A 22,270-nucleotide genomic window follows, 5' to 3' on the forward strand; every position below is an offset into this window, starting at 1 on the left:
TATGATCTTTTTAATGTATTGTTGTGTTTGACTTGCTAGTGTTGTGTTGAGGATTTTGGCATTGATGTGCATCAGTGATTTTGGACTGTAATTTTCTATTTTTGTGTTGTCCTTGTCTGGGTTTGGTATCAGGATAATGTTGGCTTCGTAGAACGAGTTAGGAAGCCTTCCCTCCTCTTCAGTTTTTTGGAAAAGTTTGAGAAGGATAGGTATTAAGTCGTCTTTGAATGTTTGGTCGATTTCATGAGGGAAGCCATCTGGTCCTGGACTTTTAGTTTTTGGGAGGTTTGGATTGCTGTTTCAATCTGCTTACTGGTGATTGGCTTATTCAAATTTTCTACTTCTTGGTCCAGTTTTGAAAGGTTGTATGTTTCTAAGAATTTTTCCATTTCTTCTAGTTTATCCAATTTGTGGGTGTATAGCTTTTGATAGTATTCTCTTAAAACCTTTTGTATTTCTGAGGGGTCTGTTGTAATCTCTCTTTCATTTCTCATTTTATTTGAGCCTTCTCTTTTTTTCTTGGTGAGTGTAGCTAAGGGTTTGTCAATTTTGTTTATCTTTTCAAAGAACAAGCTCTTGGTTTCATTAATTTTATCTATTGGTTTTTTAAGTCTGTATGTCGTTTAATTCTGCTCTGATTTTTATTATTTCCTCCTTCTGCTGATTTTGGGCTTGGTTGGTTGTTCTTTTTCCAGGTCCTTTAGATCTGTTCTTAGATTGTTTATTTGGGATTTTTCTTGTTTGTTGAGGTAGGTCTGAATTGCTATAAACTTTCCTCTTAGAGCCACTTTTGCTGTATCCCATAGATTTTGGCACGTCGTATTTTCATTTTCATTTGGCTCTAGGTAGTTTTTGATTTCTCCTTTGACTTCTTCATTGACCTAATCGTTGTTCAGTGGTATTTTGTTTAATCTCCACATTTTTTTGGCTTTTCTGATTTTCTTCCTGTAGTTGTTTTCTAGTTTTATACTTTTGTGCTCAGAAAAGATGCTTGGTATTGTTTCGATCTTCTTAAATCTATTAAGAGTCGTTCTGTGGCCTAATATGTCATTGTTCCTGGAGAATTTTCCATGTGCATTTGAAAAGAATGTGTATTCTGGGGTTTTTGAATGGAATGTTCAATTTAAATCTACTAAGTCCATCTGATGTAATGTGATGTTTAGGCCAGTGTTTCTTTGTTGATCTTCTGTTTGGATGATCTATCCATTGATGTAAGTGGAGTGTTAAAGTACCCTAGTATTATTGTGTTACTGTTTATTTCTCTTTTTATGTCTGTTAATAGTTGCTTTGTATATTTAGCTGCTCCTATGTTTGGTGCATAGATATTTATAAGCGTTATGTCTTCTTGTTGGATTGTTCCCTTTATCACTATGTAGTGCCCTTCTTTGTCTCTTGTTACACTTTTTGTTTTAAAGTCTATTTTTCTGTGATATAAGTGTTGCTACCCCTGCTTTCTTTTCTTTGCCATTTGCATGGAGTATCTTTTTCCATCCTTTCATTTTGTGAGTGTCTTTAGATCTGAAGTGTGTCTCTTGTATGCAGCATACATATGGGTCTTGTTTTTTTATGCAGTTGGCCACCCTAAGTCTTTTGATTCGAGCATTTAGTCCATTGACATTTAAAGTAGGTCTTGATAAAAATGTAGTTATTGCCATTTTGTTTCTTTTTTTTCCTGGGTGTTTTAGTAGTTCTTTTCTGTTCCTTTCTTCTTGTCTTGCTCTCTTCCCTTGTGGTTTGATGGCTTTCTTTAGTAATATGCTTGATTTATTTCCTCTTATTTCTTTACTTATTACAGGTTTCTAGTTTGTGATTACCATGAGGTTTCTATATAATATTCTATGTATATAGTGATCTATATTGAGTTATTCTCTTTAGCTTGACCTTTTTCTAAAAGCTCTGCTGTTTTACTCCCCTGCTCCCACATTTTATGTTTTTGAAATCATATCTAATCTCTTGTTTTGTGTGTGTCTATCCATAACCCACTTATCACTGTAATAGGTAATTTTAGTACTTTTTTCTTTTAACCTGTATATCATCTTCATAGGTGGTGGACCTGCCACATTTACTGTATTTTTGCATTTACCAGTGATTTTATTCCCTGGTTTATTTATTTATTTTTTGATAGTTTTCTTATTCCTATTTGTGGTCTTCTCCTCCCAAGATAAGTTACTTCAGCATTTCTTGTAGAACTGGTTTCTTGGTGTTAAACTCGTTTAAGTTTGCTCATCGTGGAAGCTCTTTATCTATCCTTCCATTCTGAGTGATAACCTTGCTCAATAGAGTATTCTTGACTGTAGATTTTTACCTTTCAGCATTTAAATATGTCATGCCACTCTCTTCTAGCCTGTAGGGTTTAGGCTGGGAAGTCTGCCAATAGCCTTATGGGCTTTCCTTTGTATGTCACTTGTTGCCTTTCTCTTGTTGCTTTTAGGATTCTCTCTTTATCTTTAATTTTAGATGTTTTAATTGTAATGTGTCTTGGTGTGGGCCTCTTGGTGTTCATCTTGTTTGGTATTCTCTGTGCTTTCTGTACTTGGATGTCTGTTTCCTTCCTTAGGTTAGGAAAGTTTTCAGCTATTACTTCTTCAAATAGATTCTCTGCCCCTTTGTCTTTCTCTTCTCCTTCTGGAACACCTATAATACAAATTTTAGTGTGCTTGATATTGTTCCAGAGTTCCCTTAGACTTTTCTCATTCTGTCTAATTCTTTTTTCTTTTGTTTTTTCAGCTTGGGTTATTTTCTCTAGTCTTTCTTCCAGCTCGCTGGTCTGTTCTTCTGTGTCATGTACTCTTCTGTTGAGTCCCTCCGGTGAATTTTTCATTTCCAGTATCATATTCTTCATTTCTGATTGGTCCTTTTTTTACATTTTCCTATTCTTTGTTGACGTTCTCACTGTTCATCCAGTCTTCTCCCAACATCAGGGAGCATCCTTATGAGTTATTGTTTGAACTCTTTGTCAGGTAGATTGCTAACTTCTGTTTCATTTAGTTCTTTTTCTGGGGTCTTGTCTTGTTTCCTTGCTTGGAATGTATTCCTCTTCCTCATTATACCTGCTTCTCTCTGCTTATATCTATGTCTTAGGTGAGTCAGCTATGTCTCCTCTTCTTGGAGAGGTAGCCTTATGTAAGAGATGCCTTTTGAGGCTCAGCAGTGTGATTCCCTCTCGTCCCCAGTCCAAATGATCAAGGAATGATCTCTTTTTGGGCTACTTGTGTCTTTCTGCTTCAGCAGGGATGCTCTTACTGCAAGTATGCAGGGAGTCTAGTCTTTCCTTCTGTGGCTGGCTCTTTGTAAATTGGGTTTGGGAAGCCCCAGCACTGTTGGCTGCAAGGTCTCAGCACACTCCTGTTTCAGTTTTCCTGTTAAATGAGTAGGCACCACGTGCAGCTAGTTACTAGGCTCAGGGGCTTACAGTTGGTGTAGGCCTCAGGCCTGCAGGGCTGTTTTCAGCTCACTTACGATTTCAGCTGAGTGGGGCTGGCCCCAGGCATGGAAGCACCCAATTATTTCAGGCTTTGCAAGGTGGGACAAACCCTTTGGTGGCTGTTTGTGAAATACAGGTCTTCTGCCACTGACGAACCCTACCTCGAGCAGTTCCCCACACACCATCAACACAGTCCTGGCCTTTGCACACTACCTGACCCCCTGGAGTGGACCCAGTCTCCCCACTGCAGAGGCTCCCACCTATCCACCAACACCTCCCACACTTCACCTAGTCCTTACACAGGCTCTGCCCCACAGAGGGAGACACACTTGTCTGCCTGTAGAGGGTTCAGGCACCCAGTTTGTGCAGGCCGACAAGAAGCCTGAGTGCTTGCTGTTGAGTGTGGCCAGTCCCAAAGGTGGGCTCCCTGTTCTGGCTGAACTGGATTAAATCTGTGCTTTAATGGGTGTGGCAGACCCATGGACTAGCAAGCCAGGGGAAGAACTCAAATCATGTTTGCCATGGTCTGTGTCAGCACACCTGTATTAGGTCACAAAAATGTCCACCACCAATGTCTCAGTCTCCAGAGAGGTCTCACCTCTCACTGAGATGCACCCAGAGCCTACCAGGTGAGTCTCTTTTCACCAAAGGACCACATACCTTTCTTTCTGGTGATTTTAGGTTGCTTTATGAGACTTGTGAATTTGTGTGTTGACCCTTTAAGAGCTGGCTTTATTCCACTTATGTTGATAGCTTTTCTGAGGGTATTCCCCGTTGTAGTTAGCAGCCAGCAAAGCCAGATTGTATGACACTTGTCTCAGTTGTGCTGAGTCTGAAGGATGCTTATAGTGGTAATGTGCCCCCTGCTCAGGTCCCCACTTCTCCAGGGAAGGCTGCACACCTTATGGTGCCTACTCTCCGGCTGGCTATGAAGCTCTGCTGCTCACAAAGGTGGCTTTTTCCTCTCCAGAAGAACTTTCTGCTGCTTCTGCTTCAGTCAGGATTGTCCCTTGTTGTAGGGGTTTTTTTTATCTAGATTTTAGTTCTTCCTCCAGAGTAATTTTTTCCAAGAATAGCTGTAACATAGTTGTATTCGTGGGAGGAGGTGAGTTCAGAGTCTGCCCACACTGCCATCTTGATGAGATTTTAAAGTTTTTTTTTAGTGCCTTGGGATGGGACGGAAAACTGATTAGCCTCATTGTATCTATTATCAAATATTTTCTGTCTTTTACCTGGATCAAACTGTATGAACTTGCACCTGAGAATTTGTACATGTGATTCAGTGGCACGCTGGAGCCAGCTCATACTAGCTTATGAAAACCAGTTACTAGCATTTCTTCCTAACTCCGCATTCAGTGAAGCCTCATCGGTAGCTTGAAATCAGTCATCCTGGTGTTCTTTAGATTACAGAAAACAGCAAACACCACAAATCAGGGCTTTTTCTAGAGAGCTGTTTCTTGAACATTTACCAACACTGTGTTGCTTTGATTCTAGCTTTGAACTGATCAGTCTCTCCTGGGGTTAATCCAGACTCATATTTCTTGGCCTTAAATGATGTACTCATAGAAGGAGTAAAGAAGAAGAAAGTAACATAGAACCAGTTAATACCTCAAGCTATTACTCAGTGGGCACTCTCCACAGGTGCAGTCGTCCTCTGTTCCCTGTCTCTGTCACTACAGTTCCCCACCTCTCACTAATTGCAACTTGAGGCAATTTTCCTTTTTATGGGAAAAATTAATACAAAAAGATTAGCCATTAAAGAGTCTAGCACCTGAGACTTCTTGTCTTAGACAATATGAATTTTTTTGTTTTATTGAATCAGGGATATTGATGAGTTTCTTTACTGGGGTATCACAAGGGATTCTGATTCTGTTAAAAGCATGGCCAAGACAATAGACACATGAAAAGATGCTCACCATCACTAATCATCAGGGAAATGCAAATCAAAACTACACTAAGATATCAAGCTTACACCTGTTAGAATGGCAAAAATAACCAAAACAAAAAGTGACAAATGTTGGAGAGGTTATGGAGAAAAAGGAACCCTCATACACTGTTGGTGGGAATGCAAACTAGTACAGCCACTGTGAAAAACAGTATGGAGATTTCTCAAACAATTAAAAATAGAAATACCTTATGACCCAGACATCCCACTACTGGGTATCTATCCAAAGAACTTTAAATCAACAATTACAAAAGTCCCATGCACCCCTGTGTTCTTTGCCACATTATTTACAATAGCCAAGACGTGGAAGCAACCTAAGTGCCCATCAACAGATGATTGGATAAAGAAGATGTGGTATATATACACAAGGGAATACTACTCAGCCATAAAAAAGATAAAATTGTCCCATTCACAACAACATGGATGGACCTTGAAGGTATCATGTTTAGTGAAATAAGCCAGATAGAGAAAGGTGAACTCTGTATGACTCCACTCATAGGTGGAAGTTAAACACAGAGACAAAGAGAACTGATTGGTGGTTACTAGGGGAAAGGGGGGTGGGGGGAGGGCACAAAGGGTGAAGTGGTGCACCTACAACATGAGTAACAGTAATGTACAACTGAAATTTCACAAGGTTGTAAACTATCATAATTTTAATAAAAAGTTAAAAAAAAAAACATGGCCAAGAGCCTCATGTGCAGAGGGTGGTTAATTGATGGATCAGACACTGTAGGAAAGTTAAACAATTGAGTTCCAGGACTACTCAAGTCAATTAGGATGTAAACCATTCATTGATGCACAAATTAAACAAATAATGCACACAGTGCTTTTAAAGTGGATCCTGATTATACCCTGTTACAACAAGTATCATACAATTAACTCTTGTCCCTAAAGAACTGTTGAGCCACCAGATTATAACTCATTTATTTAGACGGTATTTGATACCAAACATTCCATTGAAGCAGAATAATTTTGATCGTCCTCTTATCAAAAGATCAGGCTCTGTTCTGAAATTTCCACCTTTACATTCATTCAACAAACATTTATTGAGCACCTCTAGGTACCAGGCACTGTTCTCCATGGTAGAGATATAAAGGTACATAACATAAACAAGATTTCTGCTGTCAATGGGTGTATATCCTACCTAGGAGGAGATGACACCTGCACCTAACATGTGCAATACAGACAGTTAAATAGGCAGATGTGGTAGAACATGACAAGGTGGATCCAAGTCAGAATGCATAGTCAGGGAGGCTTCTCTGAGAAGCTGACATTTAGGCTGAGATCTGAATGATAAGAAACAGACGGCTGTCTGTTATGATCAGGGAAAGAGGCGTCTGGACAGAACAGCCAGCCAGACAGCCACCACAGAAGCCCCAAGGCCAGAATAAGTTTGTCATTTTCAAGGACCAAAAAATTGGCACATGCGGCTGAAGCACAATAGGCAGGGTAGAGGTTATTTGAAATGAGATCAAAGAATTAATTAGGAGCCAGACCATGGAGTCTTCATGTCCAGAGTAAGAAGTCTGGAAATCATTCTGAATATGATTGAAAGACTTTGGGTGGTTTCAATAAGGAAAGTGGCATAATCTAATTTACAATTTTAAAGGATTTCTCTGGCTGCTTTTCTAAGAGTGGAGTCAAGTTGGGTAGGAGGAAGGGATGGTGGAGAAAAAGCCAGAACACCCGTTAGGAGGCTGGCTCACAAATCTAGAAAAGAACAATGACTACTAGGAACCGGCGTTAGATTCCTTGCCACATCATTTTTTCTTTAATACACATAAATCTAGTGGTTTAGACTAAGGTGGTGATAATGGAGAAGAAAATAAGATGGCTTTAAGATATAAGTTAGAGATAGAATCAAAATGACTTGCTAATGGATAGATTGTAATAAGGGAGAAATGAAGGCTAACACCTAGATTTTGGCTTAAGCATGTGTATGGATTGTAATGTTTATGGTATAATTTAATGAGATGGGAAATTCCATGGAGAAGCATCTTTAATAAGGAATCATGAGTTCTGTATCAGCCACATTAATAAAGGAGTGCATTTTTGACATTGATATGATGTCTGTAACCTGTTTTAAAATATTTCAGCATTGACTGTGCTATAATGTGTGTGAATGTGTGTATATGGTTGTGCACCCACACATGCGTTAATGTAAGCTACACTCTTGGGACAGTTGGTTGTTCTTATTCAGAATTTAACTTTACAGGGTGTTTGAATAACATTATATCAGAAAATCTACCTTCCAGATAGCCCTGGTGGTCTAGTGATTAAGATTCAATGCTTTCACCTCTGCATCCCAGGTTTGTTTCCCAATCAGGAAACCACACCAACCTTCTGTTGGTTGTCATATTGTGATGGCTGCTTGTTGCTATGATGCTGAAAGCTATGCCACCGATATTTCAAATATCAGCGGGGTAATCCCAAGTGGACAGGTTTCAGTGGAGATTCTAGACTAAGCAGACTAGGAAAAAGGACCTGGGCACCCACTTCCAAAAACATTGGCCATGAAAACCCTATGAATAGCAGCAGAGCATTGTGTGATATAGCACCATATGATGAGAGGATGACATAAAAAGACCAGGCTGGCTTCTGCTCTGCTGTACAGAGGGCCGCTAAGATTCGGAATTGACTTGATGGCACTAACAACAAATCGTCCAAACGTTACTACTACAAATGCTTCAGCTATCATTATTTCTAACCAACCCCAAATCTTTGGCTGATTAGCATAATGAATGTTATAAATAGGTTTTCACTGGTGAAATGAGTGGAAATTGATGAAATCAGTGAAAATAAAGATATGTGCTTCGATTCAAATGTTCTAGAGACACTATCTAAACATTCATGAACAGGATATAATAATTTAGTATCTATTGTAGCCTGTACTTTTGTGACTAGGGCCTGAGTCTTGATCCCTTAGTGGTACCATGTTCATCCACTAGTTCTGAGGATTCTGGTTGTCAATACCAACTATAATGGTAAGAATCCTTCTTCTAGAATATTGTTGCATCTGACTCAAGTGAGCATTTCATGAAGGTGTGGTTGGATCACCTAAAAAGACAAAGAGCTAGGATTTCACCAAACTTAAAAAACAGCTTAGATCCAGAACAAGACAAGAATGTCTGCCCTCATCACTTCTAGTCAACATTGTAGTAGAGATTCTAGCCAGGGCAGTTAGGCAAGAAAATGGAATAAAGAGTATACAGATTAGAAATCAAGAAGTTAAACTATCTCTATTTCCAGATGGCGTGATCTTATATATAGAAAATCCTAAGGAAACCATTAAAAAAACTATTAGAAGTAATAAACAAGTTCAGCAATGTTGCACAATACAAGGTCAATATACACAAACGTTGTATTTTTATTTACTTGAACAATCTAAAAATAAAATTAAGGAAATAATTCCATTTACAATAATATCACAAAGAATAAAATACTTAGGAATAAATTGAACAAAAGAAGTATAACACTTACAGTCTGAAAATTCCAAAATATTGGTGAAAGGAATGAAAGAACACCTAAATAAATGGAAAGACAACCCATGGTCATGGACTTAATAATAAGATGGCAATACTCCCCAAACTGATCTGCAGATTTAATGTAATCCCTATCAAAATCCTGATGTCTGCTCCTATAATTGACATTGAAATGAAAAGGTCCCAGGATAGTCGAAACAATCTTGAAAATTAATAACAAAACTGCAGAACAAATTTACACCTCCTGATTTTAGGATGAGGGAAGAGTATTGACAAGGAGGATGGAATGCCCCTTTTACACTTGTCATGGATTGCAGCCAGTGCAGCTGTGTGTTTACCCAAACAAATCCAGGCAAGAAGGGTAAGGAAGTGAAGGTATTTGTAAGGGAGTGTTAAAGGTAGTTGGGGTAAAAACAAACGAACAAAAAAATAGAATGATGAATATGATTAGCAAATAGTCCACAGCAAATATTTGACTTTCCTTTGTCTACTAAATCTTGCCCCTATGCATTTTTTTTTTTTTGGTCTTTATTGGAAAAAAAAAAATCATTCATATCACTCATTAATCCAGGCTGAATGTAATAGCGTTTCCAACAATAATCCTTCTGTTTTTCTTTCATCTTTCATTCTTTACCTTGTTCCACTCTCAGGTAGGATTTCTATAACTGTAATACTTTCCACTCACAAAGAGTGTCTTGCCCAATGCTGCTATCAGATCTGTTTTTTTTTTTCTTTAAAGAGCGTGTACTCTTTAATTGCTGTATGTCAGACATGAGTCTTATCCAAGCCTATTGGCCCCTCTAAGAAGCCGTCTCAGTCTCAATGCTAAAATGTGAAAGTCACACTCTTCACTAGCCATACTCTGAACACCTAGTGGCTAGATGAACATTGTGTTTGACCCCTTCATGTCTTGATTTCTCCTCAGCATTACAGGGGCCTTCCTCCATTGTTCTCCTAAAACAAAGTGGGTTTTCCACAGAACCTGATTTTATCTTGTTTATTTTTTGCCTTCTCTCCAAATCCCCATTTCAGTTTCTCTCAATTCCAGTTTCCAACTTCTCGATAAGATCTTTGAGTCCTCTGCCAAATACAAGTGACTTCAAATAAAAGTCAATAGTTTGGAGAAAGAGACAAGCAGTGTGATGTTATACATTCCATGATGGCCTATGATGGAGGGAAGCAAATCTGCAACTTCAGATTTCTGTGTTTAGTAAACTGCTTAGCGTGCAGGGAACATTAACTATAGAATCCAAGTATAAACCAAGCCATCTTGACTAAAGAGCCTAACTCAAAAATAAATTATATATACGTGTGTCTGTGTATACCTTTGATTACGTGGAAAGAGGTTTCAACATAAAGATTGTGAAAACAAAATAGCCTATCAACCGCATGAAATAAAATCCTCATGCATTAATAAGATATTACAAACAAATATGCAGACTCTGAAATACAGAAAATAAAGGAAAATCAAGAATTCCATTAAATCTGCAGTTACATTCATACTCAACCACACCCCTGCTTCAGTTAAATTTTGGAAAATTCTCTGGCTGCTTTCTTTTTACTTTATTTTGGCTCTTATGTCTTTTCCTAATGTTCAAAAGCTTTTTGAAAGTACCAGTTCCTTCACTAAGCATTGAATTTGTAGGGGGTCATTCTGTGTTTTAATTTTAGTCACACTAAACACCCACTCAAGAATCTGAGCCAGTCATTTGATCTCCAAGTCTCAGCTGTACATAAGCACAAAGTCCTTTTCATACTCTTTTAAATTAAATAAGGCATACATTTTCATCAATAAATTTTTAAAATAGTAAGATTTGCAGTGTAGCATATTCACACAGCTGTCCTTACACACAGGCGATTGATGCTTGGTTAATTTAGTGACTTTCATCTTATGGGTGTTTAATAAAGAGTTGCAGAATTGATTTTATCTCTTCTGCCTTATTCCTCAATGCCTAAAATTTCTTTAACAAGACACAGTGCTTAACTAGACACAAAGGTTAAAATCTGAGTGCCTCTTGAGATGTAGAACATTGGCTTAAATTCATACCAAGTTGTAAATGACCTTTTGGTAAACTAGATGTTGTTAGGTGAGACACATCACTAGGTTTGGAGCTTGGAGTGGTCCAGTATAGGATGAGAGTGGCTCATTCTTGCCATATTGATGATCTTTCCAAGATTGACTCTGTTTTGTAGGTACATATTAGAATTACAAATTGTTCTCAAAAAGCAGTCATCAACTTTTGTACATCCAAAAATTCCATAAGGTAAATTTTTAAGTAAATAAAGTAGGAAAACTACTCTCTACACTATAACTGTGAAACACAAAGAGTTTACTCAACAGGAAAAGGCAAATCCCCTAACTGAAAAGTAAATATAAGACGAGATCAGAAAAAAGTAATAGAGTATTCATTATTGGTAAGCATTCAAGGATTGTAAATTCTGGTCAAGATGTGAAATTAGTGTAGCCTTTCAAGCAATATGTATGAAGTACCTTGTGAATATTCACTTTTAACCTTCCTTTGTTAAAGTGAGACTCCTTTTAAGAACTCCTAAGGAGTATTCAAAATTTGCATAAAGATTTATATGCAAGGAGGATCACGTTGATTGATTTGCGGATGTTGAAGCATCCCTGTGCCCCTGGTATGAATCCCACTTGATCATGATATATGATCCTTTTGATGTATTGCTGAATTTGAGTTGCCGAAATTTTGTTGAGGACTTTTGCATCTATGTTCATCAGCGATATTGCCATGTAGTTTTCCTTTTTTGTGTTGTCCTTGTCAGGCTTTGGTATCAGAATGAGGTTGACCTCGTAAAATGTGTTAGGCAGTGTTCCATCTTCCCTAAATTTTTTGGAATAGCTTGAAAAGGATAGGTAGTAAATCCTGGCTGAAAATTTGGTAGAATTCCCCAGGGAAGCCATCTGGTCCTGGGGTTTCATTCTTTGGGATGCTTTTGATTACTGTTTCAATCTCTTTCCTTGTGATTGGTCTCTTCAGATTGTCTGTTTCTTCCTGATTTAGCTTTGGGAGGTTGAAAGAGTCTAAGAATTTATCCATTTCCTCTAGATTATCTGTTTTCTTTGTGCATAATTTTTCGTACTATTTTCTTATAATCCGTTGTATGTCTGTAGTGTCTGTTGTTACTTCTCTTTCAATTCTGATTTTGTTTATCTGAGCTCTCTCTCTTTTTTTCTTTGTAAGTCTGTCTAGGGGTTAGTCAATTTTATTTATCTTCTCAAAGAACCAACTCTTTGTTTCATTGATCTTTCTACTGCCTTTTTGGTCAATAGCATTTATTTCTGCTCTTATTTTTAGTATTTCTCTTCTTCTGCTGACTGTGGGCCTTGTTTGTTCTTCTTTTTGTAATTCAGTTAGATGTAATTTGAGATTGCTTATTTGGGATTTTTCTTGTGTGTTAAGGGGTGCATGTATTGCGATCAATTTCCTTCTTAATATAGCTTTAGCTGACTCTCATATCAGTTGGTATGGTATGTTTTCATTTTCATTTGTCTCCAGATATTTTTTTATTTCTCCTTAATTTTTTCAATGATCCATTGCTTGTTCAATAGCATGTTGTTTAGTCTCCACATCTTTGTCCCTAAGTTTTTTTCTTATAATTAATTTCTAGCATTATAGCATTGTGATGGGAAAAGATGGTTGTTATTATCTCAATTTTCTTAAATTCATTGAGGCTTACCTTGTTTCCCAACATATGGTCTATCCTTGAGAGTGTTCTCTGCCCACTTCAGAAGAGTGTGTATTCTGCTGTTTTTGGATGGAGTGTTCTATATATGTCTATTAAGTCCAACTGTTTTAGCTTTTCATTTAATTCCACTGTTTCCTTGTTGATTTTCTGTCTGGATGATCTATCCATTGATGTGAGCAGAGAGTTGAGGTCCCCTACTTTTATTGTGTTATTATTAATATCTCCTTTTAGGTTTGTTAATAGTTGCTTTATGAACTTTGGTGCTCCTGGGTTGGGTGCATAGATATTTATAAGAGTTATTTCTTCTAGATGGAGTGTCCCTTTGATCATTATATACTACCCATCTTTGTCTCTCTTTATGTGTCTTATCTTGAAGCCTACTTTTTCTGATATAAGTATTCCAACACCTGCTTTCTTTTGTTTGCCATTAGCTTGGAGTATCATCTTCCATCCCTTCCCTCTGAGCCTGTCTTTGTCATTGGAGCTGAGATGTGTTTCCTGGAGGCAGCATATTGTTGGGTCTTGTTCTTTAATCCATCTTTTTATCCTTCTGTGTCTTTTTATTGGAGCATTCACTCCATTTACATTTAGGGTGATTACTGATGTGTGAGGCCTTAATGCTGTCATTTTATTACTCGTTTTCCAGTTTTCCTGCATTTCCTTTGCTGCTCATCCTGTGTGTTTTGGTCTACCCATTGAATTATGTAGTTTTTTATGATGTGTTTCTTTGTTTTCTCCTTATTTATTATTTGTGTCTCTGTTGTGCTTTTTTGTTTAATGGTTACCCTGAGGTTTGTATTCACAATCTCGTGTATAAGATAGTCCATTTCTGATGGTCTCTTATTTCTTTAAACTGATTCAGTCCCTTTCCTTCTCCTGTCCTAAGTTGTTTTTCTCCATCTTATTCCATCTTGTGTTGTGTGTTTGTGGTTAAAATGACAGGATTATCTTTGCTTTTGGTGTTTTCCTTCCCTTTAGCTTAATGCTACACTTGAATATTTGCTATCCTATTCTGATTCTGTGTACTTGTCTATCTCCTTTCTCTGTGTTTTGTGACCCTTTTCTCCCCCCCCCCCACCTTTTTTTTTTTAGGTATGAAGGCCTTCTTGAGGAAGTCTTGTGGGGGGGTGTCTTGTGGCCACAAACTTCTTTAGCTTTTGCTTGTCTGGGAAAGTTTTTATTTCTCCCTCATATCTGAAGGCTATTTTTGCTGTATGGAGTATTTTTGGCTGAAATTTTTTGTCTTTTAAAGATTTGAATATGTCATTCCATTCTCTCTTAGCCTGTAAGTTTTCTGCAGAGAAGTCCACTGAAAGCCTTTTGCCTTGTAGGTTATTTTCTTCTGCCTTGTTGCCGTTCTTTGCCATTCATTTTTGCCTGTTGTACTACTATATGCCTTGCAGTAGATCTTTTTATCTAGGAGATCTGGAAGCCTCTTCCACACAGATTTCTCTCTCTTTCCCTAGGTTTGGGAAGTTCTCTGCTATTATTTCTTTGTACAAGCTTTCTGCTCCATTCTTCTCTTCTTTTCCTGGAATACTTATAATTCTTATGTTGCATTTCCTAATTGAGTGGGATATTTCTCAGAGAGTTTCCTCATTTCTTTTTAGTCTTAATTTTCTCTCCTCCTCTGTTTGGAGCATTTCAACATGTCTATCTTTGATTATGCTGATATGGTCCTCAATGAAGTCCACTTCAGTGTTTAGGGACTCTGTATTTTGTTTTATCTCTTCCATTGTGTCTTTTATCTCTAATATTTCTGATTGATTCTTCTTTATAGTTTCAATGTCTTTTGTGAAGTAGCTCCTGAACTCACTGAATTGTTTCTCTATATTCTCTTTTATCTCATTGAGTTTTTTAATGATAGCTATTTTGAATTCATTATCATTTAGATTACATATTTCTGTGTCCTCAGGACTGAATTCTGGGTACTTGTCATTTTTCTTTGGTCTGGAGATTTGATATAATTTTTGATATTGCTAGAGGAGGTGGTTTGGGTCTTACACATCCTGATATTATTTGGTTGCAGTTAACACCTGTCACTACTGGGTTGGGGTCAAGAGCCTGGTGTTCTGAGCCCTCTGCCTTCAGCTGAGATCCCAGGCAGCAGGCATGGGGCAGGTGGGGGGAGGGGTGATTTCTACTGCACGCGCTCCAGGCTTTCTTCCTCTGCTCTGGCTATCTGGTCTCCTGGGGTGTTGGCTTGATGCGGTCACACTCTGCAAAAGCTCTCCCCACATAGAGGTCTTCCCTCTAGGCTGCAGTGGCCCTTGGGGGTTCTTGATGTTCCCACAAATAAACTTCTCCTCCCCCATTCCTTCCCTCACAAGCCTCCCTCAGTCATGGATTGCAGTCTTTAGCAGAGGGAGTGAAGTTCTCTCTTACCCTATTCCAGCTCCTCCAAAGGGGGGCTCCAGCCTCTCCACCCTCCATTGTATGGCTGTATCTCTCTCCAATGTTTTTATGTTGTGTAAGGATGTTCTCTGTTGGAGTATGAATCCCCCTTTTCATGGTATGTTGGAGGGGAGAGAGTCCCGGGCAAGTTCACTCCACCATGATGCTGATGTCACTCCAAAGTTTGTACTTTTTTGACCAACATCTCCCCATTTCCTCCATGCCTCCCTTCCTGGTAAGCATCCTTCAGCTCTCTGTTTCTACAGTTGGCTTTTTTAGATTCCACATATAAGTGCTATAATACAGTATTTGTCTTTTTCTGTTTGATATTTCACTTAGCATAATGTCCTGTAGGACTAACCATGTTGTAGAAAATGACAGGATTTTGTTCTTTTTCGTGGCTGTATAATATTCCATATATGTATATGTATATTTGTATCTCTCACAATTTCTTTATTCATTCATCAGTTGATGGGCACTTCGGTTGTTTCCATATCTTGGCTATTGTGAATAATGCTGTGATAAAAATTGGGGTGCAAATATCTCTTCAATATCCTGTTTTCATTTCCTTTGGATATATACCCAGAAGTGGGATTACTGGATTATGTGGTAATTCTATTTTTACTTTCTTGAAGAATCTCCATACTGTTTTCCATAGTGGCTATACCAATTCACATACCCACCAACAGTGCACGAGGGTCACATCTACGCCAACACTCACCTTTGGATAATAGCCATTCTAACAGGTATGAGGTGATACCTCATTGTGGTTTTAATTTGGGTTTCCCTGATGATTAATGATGTTGAGCACCTTTTTATCTACCTGTTATCCATTTATGTCTTCTTCAAAACAAGTTCAGTTGTTTTGCCCATTTTTTAAATTGGATTATTTGTGTTTCTTGTACTATTATTGAGTTGTATGAGTTCCTTATATATTTTAGGTATTAGTTCTTTGTCAGATACATAGTTTGCAAACATATTCTCCCAGTCCATTGGTTGCCTTTTCATTTTGTTGATTGTTTCTTTTGCTCTACAGAAGCTTTTTAGTTGGATGTAGTCCCACTTTGTATTTTTGTCTTTGTTGCTTGTGCCTTTGGTGTCATATCTAAAAAATTCTTCCTTAACACCATTGTCAAAGACTCTCTTCCCTATATTTTCTTTTGGGAGTATTATGCTTTTAGGTCTTTTTTTTTTTTTTTAAGATTGCCACCTGAGCTAACATCTCTTGCCAATCTTCTTTTTTCTTTTCTTCTTTTTCTCCTCCCCAAAGCCCCCCAGGACATAGTTGTGTATTCTAGTTGGAGGTCTTTCTGGCTCTGCTTGTGGGACGCTGCCTCATCATGGCTTGATGAGCAGTGCTAGTTCTGTGCCCAGGATCTGATCCGGCAAGGCGAACTTAACCACTTGGCCATAGGGCTAGCTCCTCAGGTCTTTTCTTTAAATCTTCAATCCATTTAATTTTTGAGAGTGGTGTAAGTTATGGGTCCAGTTTAATTTTTCTACCTTTGGTTATCCAGTTTTCTCCACAGCATTTATTGAAGAGACTATCTTTTCCACATTGGGTATTTTTGACACCTTCATAAAATATTACTTGGCCAGGCCTGTATGGCTTTATTTCTGGGCTCTTGATTTTGTTTCACTGGTCTGCATGTGTTTTTACACCAGTACCATACTGTTTTGATTACTGTAGCTTTGTAGTTTATTTTAAAATCAGGAAATGTGATGCTTTCTTTCTGAGGATTGCTTTCACTATTTGGGGTCTTCAGAGGTGCCATACAAACTTTAGGATTTTTTTTCTTAATTTCTATGAAAAATGCCATTGGAATTTTGATAGGGATTGCATTGAGTCTATAGATGGCTTTGGGTAGTATGGATGTTTAATAATATTAATTCTTCTTATCCATGAACTTGGGATATCTTTCCATTTGTTTGTGCCTTCTTCACTTTATTTCATCAGAGTCTTATAGTTTTCACTGTACAGGTCTTTCACCTCCTTGGTAGAATTTATTTCTAAATATTTTGTTGCTTTTAATGCTATCGTGAATGGGATTTTTTTTCTCCATTTCTTTTTCAGATATTTTGTTTCTAGTATGTAGAAATGCAACTGATTTCCATATGTTAATTTTATATACTGCAACTTTACTGAATTTGTTGATTAGTTCTGACAGATTTTTGCTGGGTCTTCTCTATATAAGATCATATCATCTGCAGATATAGACAGTTTTACTTCTTCCATTCTGATTTGAATGCCTTTTATTTATCTTGCCTGATTGCTCTAGCTAGGACCTCGAATACTATGTTGAATAAGAGTAATTAGAGTGCATCCTCTTGTCTTGGTCCTGATCTTCAAGAAAAAGCTTTCAACCTTTTACCATTGAGTGTGATGTTGGCTGTAGCCATGTTGTATGTGGTCTTTATTATGTTAAAGTATGTTCCTTCTTACCCAGTTTTTTGAGTTTTATCATGAAAAGATGTATTTTGCCAAAGGTTTTTTTCTGTATCTATTGAGGGGATCCTATGATTTTCATCTTTCATTTTATTAATGTGGTGTATCACATGTGTTGATTTGTGTATGTTGAACCATGGTTGCATCCCAGGGTAAATCCCAGTGGATCATGGTGTAAGAGCCTTTTAGTGTGTTTTTGAATTCATTTTTAAATATTTTATTGAGAATTTTTGCATCTATATTCATCAGGAATATTGGTATGTAGTTTTCTTTTATTGTAGTATCCTTATCTGGCTTTGATATCAAGATAATGCTGGTCTTGCATAACACTTTTGGGAATGTTCCCTCTTCACTTTTCTGGAAGAATTTAAAAGTCTTGGTGTTAATTTTTATTTAAATGTTTAGTAGAATTTACCAGTGAAACCATGTCATCTGGGGTTTTATGTTTTGGGAGGTTTTTGATTACTCATTCAATCTCCTTATCCCTTATTGATCTGCTCATATTTTCTATTTCTTCCTTATTCAGCCCTGGTTAGTTGTATGTTTCAAGGCATTTATACATTTCTTCTAGGTTATGCATTTTGTTGACATAATATTGTTCATAGTAGCCTCACGTGATTCTTTGTATGTCTTTAGTATCACTTGTAATATGTCCTCTTTCATTTCTATTTTTATTTGAATCTCCTTTCTTTTTTTCTTAGTCTAGCTAGAGATGTGTCATATTTTTTATGCTTTTAAAAAATCAGCTCTTAGTTTTGTTGATCATTTCTATTATTTCTCTGGTTTCTGTTTCATTTATTTCTGCTTTGATTATTGTTATTTCTTTTCTTCTGCTAACTTTGGGCTTATTTCTTCTTATTCCTTGAGATATAAATTTAGGTTGTTCATTTAAGATCTTTCTTTTTCCTCAGTATAGGCGTTTATTGCTGTAAACATTTCTCTTAGAACTGCTTTTACAATATCCCATAAATTTTGATATGTTGTGTTTCAGTTTTTATTTGTTCCAAGGTGTTTTTTAATTTCTGTTTTGATTTCTTCTTTTACCCTTGGTTGTTCAGGAGTGTGTTGTTTAATTTCCACACATATGTAGATTTTCCTGTTTTCTTCTTATTGTTTATTTCCAGTTTCATACCATTGTCAGAAAAGTTACTTGGTATGATGCTGTGATGCTGAAAGCTATGCCACCCATATTTCAAATATCAGCAAGGTCGCCTTTGGTGACAGATTTCAGCAGAGCTTCCAGAATAAAACACACTAGGAAGAAGGACCTGGCCACCAAAATTTAGCCATGAAAATCCTATGAATAGCAGCAGAGCATTGTCTGATATAGTGCTGAAAGATAAGAGAATGATTCAAATGGACTGGGCAGGGTTTCACTCTGCTGTATACAGTGTTGCTAGGGGTTGAAATCAATTTGACAACATTATCAACAAAAGTGACTTCAATCTTCTTAAATTTGGTAAGATTTGTTTTGTGGTCTATCATATGATCTATCCCTGAGAATGTTCCCTGTGCACTTGGGAAGAATGTACATTCTGTTTTTGTTCTATGGAATGTCTCATATATGTCTGTTACATCCATTTGGTCTAATGTCTGGCTAAAGTCCAATGTCTCCTTGTTGATTTTCTCTCAGGATCATCTATCCATTGTTGAAAGTTGGGTATTAAAGTCTCTTACTATTGCTGTATTGTTGTCTGTTTCTTCCTTCAGCTCAATTATCATTTGCTTAATATATTTAAGTGGTCTTATGTTGAGTGCCTATGTAATTGTTATGTCTTCTTGCAGAGTTGACCTCTTATCTTTCTATAATGATCTTGTCTCATGTTACTGTTTTTTACTTAAAGTCTCTTTTTTTCTGATATAAGTATAGCTGCTTCTGCTTTCTTTTGGTTTCCACTTCATGGACTATCTTTTTTCATCCCTTCACATTGAGCCTATGTCTGTCCTTAAAGATGAAGTGAGTCTCTTGTAGGCAGTATATAGTTGGGCCTTGTTTTTTGATCCATCTAGCCACTCTGTGCATTTTGATTGGAGAGCTCCATCCACTTACATTTAGAGTTGTGCACTGCATAATGACATTTCAATCACTGAGAGAATGCATATATGATGATGGTCCCATAAGATTATAATGGAGCTGAAAAATTTCTATCACCTAGTGATGTCATGGGCATCATAACGTAGCACAATGCATTACTCACATGTTTGTGGTGATGCTGGTGTAAATGAACCTACTGAGCTGCCAGTGATATAAAAGTATAGCAGATAAATCATATATAGTACATAATGCTTGATAATAAATGACTGTAGTACTGGTTTATATATTTACTATACTATACTTTTTACCATTATTTTAGAGTATACTCTTTCTACTTATAAAAAAGTTTACTGGAAAACAGTATGCCGTGTTACGCCAGCAGCAGCCTTATACATCTCATGTTTCCTGCATTTCTTGATTGCATCATTTTCTTTTGTGCTTGATTTAAGCGCACTATGATTTTCACACAATGATGAAATCACCTAACAATGCATTTCTCAGACTGTGTCCTTGTCATTAAGCAATACGTGACTATAATTATGGATAGGTAAGCACTTCCTAGTGCCATGTTTTGCATTGCTTTTCACCTGTTTTGTAGTTTCCTTGTTCCTTTTTGACTCTCTTGCTGCATTCTTTTGTGAATTAGTGGTTTCCCATCAATGGATGTTCTGATTCCCTAATCTTTATTTTTTGTGAGTCTACTTTAATTTTTTGCTTTGTGGTTACCATGAGACTTACATAAAATATCTTATAGGTAAAGGAGTCTATTTTACGCTAAAGGTTAACTTCCGTCGCTTACAAAACCTCTACCTTTTTATGTTTTTTTGTCACCATTTGCCTCTTTTTGTATTGTGTATTCATTAACAAATTATAGTGGCTATAGTTATTTTTGATGCTTTTGTTCTAACCTTTATGCTAGACTTAAGTGGTTAACACACCATGGTGTTACAGTGTTAGAGTTTTCTGAATTTGACTACATATTTGTCTTTATCAGTGTGTTTTATATTTTCACATGTTTTCGTGTTACTAGTTAGCTTCCTTCATTTCAGCTTAAAGAACTCCTTTCATCATTTCTTGTTAGGTAGTTGTAGTGGTGATAATTTCGTTAGCTCTTGTTTGTCTGAGAAAGTCTTTATTTCTCCTTCATTCCTGAAGGATAACTTTACCAGACAGTGTATTCTTGGTTGGCATTTTTTTTTCTTTCAGCACTTTAAAAATATCATCAAACTTTCCTGAAATGTAAGATTTCTGCTGACAGATTTGCTGATATCCCTTTGAGTGTTCCTTTGTAGGTTACAATGTTCTTTTCTCTTGCTGCCTTTTGGTTTCTCTCTTTGCGTACAATTTTTGATAGTTTTATTATAATATGTGTTGGGGAAGTCATTTTAGATTGAAATAATGGGATAATCTATTAGCTTTGTGAACTTGGATGTCCAAATCTGTTTTCAGGTTTGGGAAGTTCTCAGCTGTTATTTCTTTAAATAAACTTTCTGCTCTCTTCTCCCTCTCTTCTCCTTCTGGAATTCTGATGATTTGGATATTGTTGGGGTTTTTTTGAAAATGTCTTATAGATACTGTAGGCTTTTTTCACTCTTTTCTCTTTTTTCTCCTCAGAGTCAGTTATTTCAAAGTTCCTATCCTTTATATCACTGATTCTATCTTCCATTTGGTCTACTCTGTTTTTGATGCTCTCTATTGCAGTTTTCACTTCAATCATTGAATTCTTTACCTCCGGAATTGCTCTTCCATTCTTTTTTGTTATTTCTATCTCTTTGTTGAATTTCTCATTTTGATAATTTATTGTTTTCCTGATTTCATCAGTTGTCTTGCTGTGTTTTTTGGTAGCTCATTGATTTTCCTTAAAACAGCTATTTTGAATTCTTTATTGGGTGAGTCATAGATTTTCATGTCTTTGGGTTCAGTTTCTGGAAGATTATTGTGATCTTTTGCTGATGTCATGTTTCCTTGATTTTTCATGTATCTGATAGAGTCCAGAATGCATCAGCTGGAACTGCATCTTTTTAATGAGTGACCTCTGGGGGTCCTTTATGCCACTTTCCCAAATTGCTCTTCAGTCACAAAGTGCCCTCTTTAATGCTCCGGATGCCATTTGAGAGAAGTGAGTCTCTTCAGCACAGATTTGGAGACTGGGAATTCACTCACCTTCTCTCCCTTTCCCCTGTGGGAGAAGTCCTGGACCATCTATTTAGCCCTAAGCTGTGCTACCCTGGGGAAGGAGTAATGTCGACAAAGAAAACCTGTTCCATTTAAGTACTTCAGTGCAGCCGAACTCGTTTTTGTTTTGTTTTGTTTTTAAATCCTGTGGAGTGTTGGAATTTCTTCTCTGGACATCTGAACTTCCACAAAAGCTCTCTCATCTAAAGGTGACTGCCCAAGTCACTGTTCTGCAGGCACCCCTGGACCACAGGTGAGAGGCCAAAAACAGTTCACTGTCTTCTTTAGGTTCCATAGGTGGTACTGAAATCCATTTGCCTATTATTTGCTGCGCTGCTGGGCTAGACTCAACATGGGTCCCTTGGTGTAAGTTGCTGCATTCTACAACTCACCCAAAGGCACTTCTGTTTGTGGATGGATGCCTAATTTTGTTGTTTTAAGGGCTGCACAGAAACAAGGAACTTCTTATGCTGCCATGATGTTGACATCAGTCTGGTTTAGGTTATTAATATTTATCCTTATTAACTTTTTCCTGAATGTTCACAAGAGATTTCTGGATGAGAGATTTCTTATTATTTACCAGACAGAAGATAACCAGTGAGTGATTCCCTGTGTCTTAGGTGTTACCTTTGGGGCAATGCAATGAAAGCAGATCAACTGT

At 37.2% G+C, this 22,270-nt stretch overlaps 1 protein-coding gene across 4 annotated transcripts in view; it reads left to right on the top strand.

Annotated features, from left to right (window-relative positions):
* The window catches only part of LANCL2 (LanC like glutathione S-transferase 2), an 87,319-nt gene that overhangs the window by 22,224 nt on the left and 42,825 nt on the right, over positions 1 to 22,270 (top strand). For 2 of the 4 annotated variants that reach the window (XM_046669492.1, XM_046669491.1), the window contains exon 2: positions 21,423 to 21,862. The exons of the other annotated variants lie outside the window; for them this stretch is intronic. The gene's annotated coding sequence lies outside the window, so the exon portion shown is untranslated. The remainder of the gene's footprint in view (positions 1 to 21,422; positions 21,863 to 22,270) is intronic. 4 annotated transcript variants of the gene reach the window in all.

This window comes from Equus quagga, chromosome 8, assembly GCF_021613505.1.
Source record: "Equus quagga isolate Etosha38 chromosome 8, UCLA_HA_Equagga_1.0, whole genome shotgun sequence".
Lineage (NCBI taxonomy): Eukaryota > Metazoa > Chordata > Mammalia > Perissodactyla > Equidae > Equus > Equus quagga.